The 9336-nt window shown below is 42.8% G+C and overlaps 1 long non-coding RNA gene, 1 other non-coding gene and 1 pseudogene across 2 annotated transcripts; all 3 read right to left on the bottom strand.

Annotated features, from left to right (window-relative positions):
• Positions 1-292: 292 nt before the first annotated feature.
• LOC147032809 (protein FAM200C-like) lies at positions 293-2335 on the bottom strand (annotated as a pseudogene).
• A 685-nt stretch (positions 2336-3020) lies between these two features.
• Positions 3021-5288, bottom strand: LOC147032808 (uncharacterized). Its single transcript, XR_015055357.1, has 2 exons — positions 5240-5288; positions 3021-4299 (listed from the first exon to the last, which is right to left on the bottom strand). It is a non-coding gene; the product is annotated as an uncharacterized LOC147032808 (long non-coding RNA).
• An 894-nt stretch (positions 5289-6182) lies between these two features.
• TRNAL-CAG (transfer RNA leucine (anticodon CAG)) lies at positions 6183-6265 on the bottom strand. Its single transcript has one exon. It is a non-coding gene; the product is annotated as a tRNA-Leu (tRNA).
• Positions 6266-9336: the final 3071 nt, after the last annotated feature.

Here is a 9336-nt window from a genome sequence, read left to right as displayed (position 1 = left end):
CCCCACACCCTTAGGAAATTTTCGATTAATATTTGCACCCCCTACAAAAGTAATATCACATTTGAAGATGAAGAAATCTAACTTATAATTTTTGAACCACAAATTGAACCGCATACAATAATGAGGATGAACAAATTGAACCACATATAATACTGAGGGTGAACAAATTGAACATAAAAAATAAGCTTTTAACTCAGTGCATAAAATGCAAGTATAAATTGAGCAATTAGATTCTAATTTATTCAGAAAATATTGTTAACAGTAAAATCAATCCCAATTGTGAACATAAAGTTCAATGAATTCTTTGCTCCTGCTTCTCATTCACGATTTTGTCAAAACGTGGAACTTTCTTGCTGACTGCGATCCGTAGGTCTGCCTGTGGATTCAGGCGATTCCTAGATTTTGTCTTGATTGACAAAAGAGAACTGAATCCACATTCACACAAGTATGTTGTTGCAAATGGAATGAAGACACGGAGTGCTTTTCCACCAAGTCTTGAGAAAATATCCAGTGCTGCACACCAAAACTCCTCCAAAGTTTTGCTTTCAAATTGCATTTCAAGAGTTTGATTTGTCCGCAAATCAATAAGATCTTCCTTTAGCTCTTCATCATCTGACATTTTCTCCAAATTATAGGAATATGGATTCATGATCCATTCTTCTGAAATCTTCAGGTCTCCAGCAACAAAATATCCATCAAACGATTCTGACAGCATTTCCAAATGAGTAACAATTTCTTCACGCACAGTATGAGTTATGGATCCAGCATCATCAACCATCTCTTCCAGTGAAGGAAAGTTTGAGAGACTGCCTCTTTCTATAATTCGACGCCAAAGATGTAACTTTTCTTTGAAGGAATTCAACTTTTCACAAGCCTTCAATATGTTTATCCCTTTTCCTTGAAGAGAAATACTCAGGTCATTCATACGAGTGAAAATGTCAGCTAAGTAAGCCAGCATTTGGGCGAATTCCTGTGATTCCAATGCCTCAACCAGATCACATTCACGCTCCTCCAGAAAAAAACTCTGATTTCTTCCCGCAGTTCAAAGAAGCGGGTTTAAGCTTGTCCTCGTGACAACCAACGGACTTCTGTGTGGAAAAGCAAAACTGAATGCTCACAACAACCCAGATCCTCACAAAATGATTTGAAGATGCGATGGTTCAAAGCTCTCCTCCTGATCCAGTTGATGATCTTCACACAAGTATCAAGGACTTTCTTCAAATTTGGAGGCAATGTTTTTGATGCCAAAGCATGCCGACGAAGAAAACAATGGGTGACTTGCAAGTCTGGAATCTCCTTTTTCATCAACGCAGAAAATCCAGATTTATTTCCAAGCATTGCAGGTGCCGCGTCAGTGCACACAGAACCAATGACTTTGATATCTAAATCATGTTTGGCAAAGAAGCTTTTCACCAGCTGCATCACATCCTTTGCAGTTGTATTTTTTTGCAGATCTTTACAAAACAGGAAATCTTCCTTCACAGCACCATCATTGACATACCTCACTAATGTGATGAGTTGAGTACAACTGGAGACGTCGGTTGACTCATCCAACTGAATAGAGATTTTAAAAGGACTAGCTCTGACATCTGAGATGACTTGGTCCAAAATATCTTCACTCAAATCACTGATTCGGTTGTGAATTACATTATTTGATAGGGGCACCTGTTCAATTCTTTTTTCTTGCTTCTTTGCCCAGGATAATTATTGCAATTTCCAGTGTACATGGCTTGATGAGATCTTCCGCAATTGTATGGGGCTTATTGGATTTGGCCGCTCTATATGCCACTCAATACACCAGTGGTAGTACGCAATAATACATATGGCGGTCAACGTGCTAAGATAAATCACACTCAGTATGGAGACACAATGCAAATTTGTAACACGCTGCAACAGTTTTCCAGCCCATCACCGCATGTACTATAACCAGTCAGTCACCCCTAAAAATGAACAAAGACAAATATCTTACGCCTACAGTGTAGTCGTAATGATGTACAATGATTATGTCAGATAGTGCATTATAATGATTTTAAAAGCAATACTCTGACACTCAATTACTTTACTTATATGTTAATTCTGTTATTCTCTCCTTTTGATTAAATACTCATAAACGAGATTACTATCGACACAACACAATCACCCCCTACCACTGCTCAAGGCACACTGGCAGCTGGCTGAGTAAAGACTCGTGACTCGTCACTCAAGGACACAAGCCACTCTTTGTCGCACCCCCTGAAATTCCATCTTGCACCCCCAGGGGGTGCGGGCACCCCAGGTTGGGAACCCCTGCTTTATGGTCTTGTGCCATCTGCTCCTTCTGTGCTTTCTCCCCCATGACCCTCCAACACAGGTTTCTGCAGGGGGCACACCATTTACCATCAACCCCCTACTAGTCTTCAACATAGCTGCACACCACCATAAAAGATCAGCCCCCATTCAAAACAAAGATATTTTCTACCCCCCCCCCCACCCCGTTAACCCCCACACCACTGCAGTGCCCACCTCCCTCTAAGTTTCCAGTTTTTCTTTCCTGAGATTTTGTTTCTGTGTTCACCTTGTCCACATCATGCATCCACCCCTACCCCTCTTTCCTCCACATCTCCCTCGATTTTGTCCCCCAACACTGCTGTTTATGTGTATCTGTCCCCCCCCCCAACCGCACACCCACTCTATTTTACTGGTATTTTCGTTCTGTTGCATCTTCCTCCAATCTTTGTTGAAACTCCTCTATGAGCCTTGACTTTGCATATAAAAAATGTCTAAAAGCGTCCAACACTGAGCTTCGCAGCAAAGCGGATGTGATTTTTACTCGCGCCATGTTCACAGCAAGGATGGTTCATGAATGTGATGTCCGCTGACTCACAAGTGGATGGAAAATGAACTCGGGCAAATTATCGAGTGAATCGAGCAGAATGTTTGTGAAGTACATCAGATGTTGTCTTTTCATTAAATCCGTCAACAGAGCGACGGATATCTTTACGAGTGGAATAATTAAATGAATCACTCATGGAGTGAGGAGGTTGTCGAAGTTGTTTGAAAATGTATTATATCTTCATTGCAGTCACACGGATACAGCACAAGAAACAGCATTTACAGTTCAGTCAGTTGCCATCATGAACAACATTCGAATGTGGAATGTGATGTCAATGGTTTAAGTCAAAAACTCCATCATCACCTCCACCTCCTCCGCATAAAAACAAGCAAAATTCTGACTGAAAACGGAAAATTGACACACCTGCGTGATGGTAACGTCATAATGGATTGGTACGATGTGGAGGGCCTTTCATTGTTAATAAAACTGGCCTGCACTGCAAAATAATACATCACGTTTGCAGAATAGTGCCATTGGCGCCTGAGCGCGATAGACGAATTTTCGGTGTCAAGCGAACTATTGAACCGGAACAGTCACAACGAAGGCCTGGATATCTCATGTAAGAGTAATATCTGAACTACATTCTCACCTAGTTTGAGCCACATATCACAAAAATTGATGGAGATACGCGCTTTCAAAAATGGCCAAATTATGACACTTTTTTGCTGATGGGATCCAGAATACAAACCGGAAGTTGATTAAATTACGTCAGCTAATGGCCAATCGTATGTTTTACATTCCCTAAAAGTTTGAGCGAAAAATATAAAACTTTCGAATTTTAAGAATTTTTTTGTCATGTAAATGGGCTTTTCAATGCAAATTTCAAACACTTTGTGACGTCACAATCTGGATCCGATCCGGTTGAAACATGGCAGGGTGAAAGATATTATGACCCTACATAAGCACATTAAATATCTAAGCAACTGAACAAGAAATGGCGGAGAAATGATTTTTTGAAATTTCTTCCCATGTAAATGATTGGGATTTTTTGAAACTTTGTGAATTTTTCGTGACGTCATCATTTGATCCAGGTTCACCCAAATTTATAGGTTCAGTCCTTGGGTGATTATCTTTCATGTCAAAATGTTTCGTGGACATATACACAAGGACCGCTGAGAAAATCGATGCACAGACAGACAAACACACACACACACAAACAAACAAACAAACAAACAAACTCTTAACTGTACAAAGTGACAGAAGTTGTCTTCGACAACTTAATAATGAGTTCCCTGCCAAGGAACTTCAGTGCAGAAGGAGATCACTGGGCCCATCAAAGCCTGCACCATGATGACCAGCCCATGGGATTGTTTGTCCTTGCTCCACACTATTCAAATGCTGAGCGTCAAACACCCACACTCAGCCGAGGTTCCAACCACCGAGCTCTCACACTTCGAATCGACGCTTGAACCATGACCTCACCGAGGCTGTGAAAAAGAAAACCATATCAGAAGTGAGATTTGAACCCATACCTCTCAGGAGGGGTGCAACCAAAACACAGCACCTGAGACCCCACGGCCATTCTAATTTGTTAACGTTATTAGCTGTGTTTGGTTGTTGAGAATTCAAAGTTTGATTACTATCCAAACAATTGTTCAACATTTTCTCATTTCGAGGGAGAGAAAATCATTTTCTGACGATGCATTCATGGAGTTAATATATAAATGAGTTTGATATCTCACATTGACGAGATGATAGATCAACAGGATCGTTTGTAAATCATCTTTCAAAATGAAGAGAACAATGTTGGAAAATTCACATAACACTCTTTTGTGTGTGTACTTTCATGGAAGAAAGCAAGTTCCTATTTTGGGGGCGCAATCCCCCCAATCGGGGGGAATGATTGCTTTTTAATGCCGTGAACAAACTTTGGTACATACAGGCTGTTGAAGGTTGTGGTGAAGTTTCCTTAATATCGTGTTTGTCGTTTCAGAGAAGTTGCAATTGATTATGGACTGGCTGATTGACTGACCGACTCACTCACTGATGAACTGGCTGATTGACTGACTGACTGACTGACTGATGACGCGTCATCCCAAAAGCTCCCCAGAACAACGTTCCAGGTGAGTGAAAAACACTTATGTTAAGATCGGTTGAGTTATTGTTTTGTGTGCTTTCATGGTAAAATAATTAACCAGGGTCAAAGCTTGCCCACAGCTTGGATATGTTAATATGTTGGACACTTCGTCTGGGGAGCGATAGTGTAACAACACAGGGTAGAGGCAAACACAGGCCCATATGAATTGCTGAATACAGCAAGGTCCAGAAGTGAGACGAACTTTACAACCATTTAATCTCAATATTTAGTTCTCCAAAATTTACAGAAATTATTGACAAAAAGGTAACACGCTTCCACAGAGAGCTCACCGGGAAGTATCCACTTCACACTCAGTGCTCCAAGGTTGCCCCCCCCAACACTCCCCACCCCCAACACTCCCCACCCCCAACACTCCCCACCCCAACACTCCCCACCCCCAACACTCCCCACCCCCAACACTCCCCACCCCCAACACTCCCCACCCCCAACACTCCCCACCCCCAACACTCCCCACCCCAACATTCCCCACCCCCAACACTCCCCACCCCCTTTTTGCATTAGCGATCGTCGCCCTTGGCAGCACCTGATGAAATCACCACCATCAATAATTTCTCCGCTGTTTCCAGCTGCTGGTACAGATGAACCCCTCATCCACGACCATGATCTTTTCTAACCCCGTCAACACCCCCCCCCCCCCGCCCCCAGCCCAACTCTCTCTGGGTTTTAAATTTCCCTCCACTTTTCCTGTTTGAGAGTTTGCATCTGTATCCATCTTGTTCACCTCCTGTGTCTAACTCCCCCGACTCCCATTCGTCCACATGTCCCTCATCCCTCCACGTATTCATGATATCAGTGTGTGTACCCCCTCCCTATTTTTTCTGCTATTTTTGTTCTGTTACATCCTGGTCCATTCTGTGTTCAAACCCCTCCACGAGCCTCAACAATGGGTACAAAACAAATTCTAAACGTACAGACAATCAACGAACTGTTCGACAAAGCACTGATTCTGCAATCACAACGTCAGATTATAAAATCATAAAATAATATCAGCTCCCCAACAAGGAACTTCGATGCAGGACCACACGAGGCCAATCAAAGACTGTGCTATAATAACCAGCCTGTTGTTGTTTGTTCGTGGTTGATCCTGAAGACGCAGCACTTTACATTTTAAAAGGTCTTTGCTGTGACTCGGACGGGGGTTCAACACATCGAGCTCCCACTCAGAGCAGACACTCCAACCATGACGTCACGGAGTGTGTTAAAAGAAAATCATGTCAGAAGTGGGATTCGAACCCACGCCTCCAGAGGAGACTGCGACCTGAACGCAGCGCCTTAGACCGCTCGGCCATCCTGACTTGGTGATGTTGCTCGATGTGTATTGTTGAGAATTTAAAGTTTGATTACTTTTTCAATAATTTTTTCACATTTTGACATTTGGAGGGAGAGAAAATCATTTTCTGACAACGCATTCATGGAGTTCATATATAAACTAGTGCATGCCCATCGGTGCGTGGCCGTACGTGGGGAAAAAAAAAAACTTTCAAACCGCGTGCCAGAAACAACAACCACACAGGCCGTTCCTTCGCTCTCGCGTGGCCCTACGTGCAAACCAAAAAATAATAATAATAATAATAATAATAATAATAATAATAATAATAAAAAACTTTCAAACCGTGAGCCAGAAACAACGACACAGGCCGTTCCTTCGCTCTCGCGTGGCCCTACGTGCGTGGCCCTACGTGCAAACCAAAAAATAATAATAATAATAATAATAATAATAATAATAAAAAACTTTCAAACCGTGAGCCAGAAACAACCACACAGGCCGTTCCTTCGCTCTCGCGTGGCCCTACGTGCGTGGCCCTACGTGCAAACCAAATAATAATAATAATAATAATAATAATAATAATAATAATAAAAAACTTTCAAACCGTGAGCCAGAAACAACGACACAGGCCGTTCCTTCGCTCTCGCGTGGCCCTACGTGCGTGGCCCTACGTGCAAACCAAAAAATAATAATAATAATAATAATAATAATAATAAAAAACTTTCAAACCGTGAGCCAGAAACAACCACACAGGCCGTTCCTTCGCTCTCGCGTGGCCCTACGTGCGTGGCCCTACGTGCGTGGGCCGTACGTGCGTGGCCCGACGTGCGTGGGCCGTACGTGCAAACCAAAAAATAATAATAATAATAATAAAAAACTTTCAAACCGTGAGCCAGAAACAACGACACAGGCCTTTTCTTCGCTCTCGTAAATGACAACTGGATTGGGGCATTGTGTTTATCTATAAATGCGCATAAGAAATCGTGCGTGCCCGTACGGAATGTTCACATGCATTACACGAATTATCGTTTGCATTGAAGTAACAACTGCTGTGATACTTACACACACAGAGTTAATTAAAATCCAAATTAAAATCAACCTTACCTCCCTGTCTTTGCTTGCCATGACCATTGCCACTCCTCCGCCACGGGTATCGAAGGCACCGATCGATCCCCATCGTAACCGGCACGTCACGTGACGTGACGTCATCGTCGGTCGGCCCGCGCATCGGCCGACGCGAAGTTAAGTCCTCACTGTCCGAAAGTTCGCATATCGCAGTTACGATTATTCGCAATTTAGTTTTCATGGCCAATTATTCAATTAGCGCCAATGTATTTTGCCTTTTCGCAATGTCATCTCAAGGAAAAACACAAAGAGAAGAGAGAGAAAAAAAAACCTTTCAAACAAACACACAGGCTGCTCCTTCGCTCTCGTAAATGACGACTGGATTGGGGCATTGTGTTTAATATGGAATAGGCAAAGCCAAGAAGCGAACGTAGACTTCTTACATTCGATGCTGCAATTTCCGGTTACTTCGGCCTGGAGTCGGGATCAACGATCAAATAATGTAAATCACGATTAAAAATTATTTGTTGATGATGCGGGAGATGATGTCTTTATTAAAATCAGTAGAGGAAATAAACACCATGTCTGATATTTGGGTCTTTCATGTCTCCGGCGATGCCTTTATCTCCCGGCATGCATCATTCCCCATGACAAAAACCGGAAGCAAAAAAAAAACCGGAAGCAAAAAAAAAACGGAAGCAAAAAAAACACCAGAAGCAAAAGGGTCATAGCCAATGACACGGATTCTAAATTGCCAGGGTATTGTGTTGTTGTTGTTGTTGTTGTTGTTTTTTCCTATTCTCTCATGTGCACGCGTTTCAGTATGAAGCTCACGACGTTCGCTATAAATGCGCATAAGAAATCGAGAAATTATTAGAATACACGAACTCATCACTATCCGGAAGTCCGTACGTTGTAACCCGTAATGGGGAACGCGGCCGAGGTTCTCTTCCCCATCGGCCACGCCTATGCAACAATGTGTCTTGTCATTGGTTGGTAAATAAATGGCCATAACTTGGGAAGCACTTGGCCGATTAATACTAAACCTGGAAAAGGCACATCCTCAGGTCCCCAGCAATATACTTGGCAAGTTTCAATTAGATTGGACCAGTGGTTGTCGAGAAACAGCGGTCACACACACACACACACACACACACACACACACACACACACACACACACACACACACACACACACACACACACACACACACATTGCTGGAATTATAGAATTATAGATAGATAAATTCGATACATCGCCTTGACTCGATGATGCTTCGACAGGATCGTTAATTGCGTAATAACAGACAGAACTTTTGAATAACCTTTCAAATAAAGAATACAAGACATGAAGGAATGGAAAAGTTTGGGATTCTAAAACCAGCAAGTCTGGGAGGATCAGTGCCATGGTTGTTCTTGTGAAGAATGGATATCAGGTTGTCTGAGTGAAGGGAGACCGAAAATACATCAATGACACAGACTCATGTCGGCAAATCAGACGAGCATGACGTTATATACAGTATGTTTACATCATGCATGACAGCTCTGCCATCTCTTTCAACACTATGATGTTTGACCGGCCCCAAAGCTTCATCTTCTTTGGTCAACTCAAGGAAACAAAGATATATACCCACTCATGTGAAAGACTCAGTTACTCTTGGCGAAGGACACCGTGGAACCTTTAATGTCCACCAACATCGCCGGCACATGGGACGCCCAGTATAACGTCCATCCGAGGGATGGCACACACATTGATGAAACGCCATGTCTATGAAACACTGCAGTCTTCAGGATGACAGTCTATAGCTGGGTCAAGATTAAGTGTGAGGAGGTGGACATAATCGATACGCTCCACCTCTCAGCCTCCTCCACAATGTGTGGGGGAGGGGTCATGACCTTTTCACTGCCCCCCACCCATCGACCCTGAAGTGGTGTTTTGCTGCCATGGAACCATTCTTATGGTTGAAACTTTTTGTCTCTTTCCTGGAGCTAATAGTCCCGTTAACTCCAAGCAGGGAATTTGGAAAGGATATCG

Source organism: Eptatretus burgeri, chromosome 2 (genome assembly GCF_056783735.1).
Source record: "Eptatretus burgeri isolate ZD-2024b chromosome 2, Ebu_testis_v1, whole genome shotgun sequence".
Taxonomy (NCBI): domain Eukaryota; kingdom Metazoa; phylum Chordata; class Myxini; order Myxiniformes; family Myxinidae; genus Eptatretus; species Eptatretus burgeri.
Note: the sequence above shows the minus strand (reverse complement) of the source record. Positions and strands in the feature narration are given on the sequence as shown.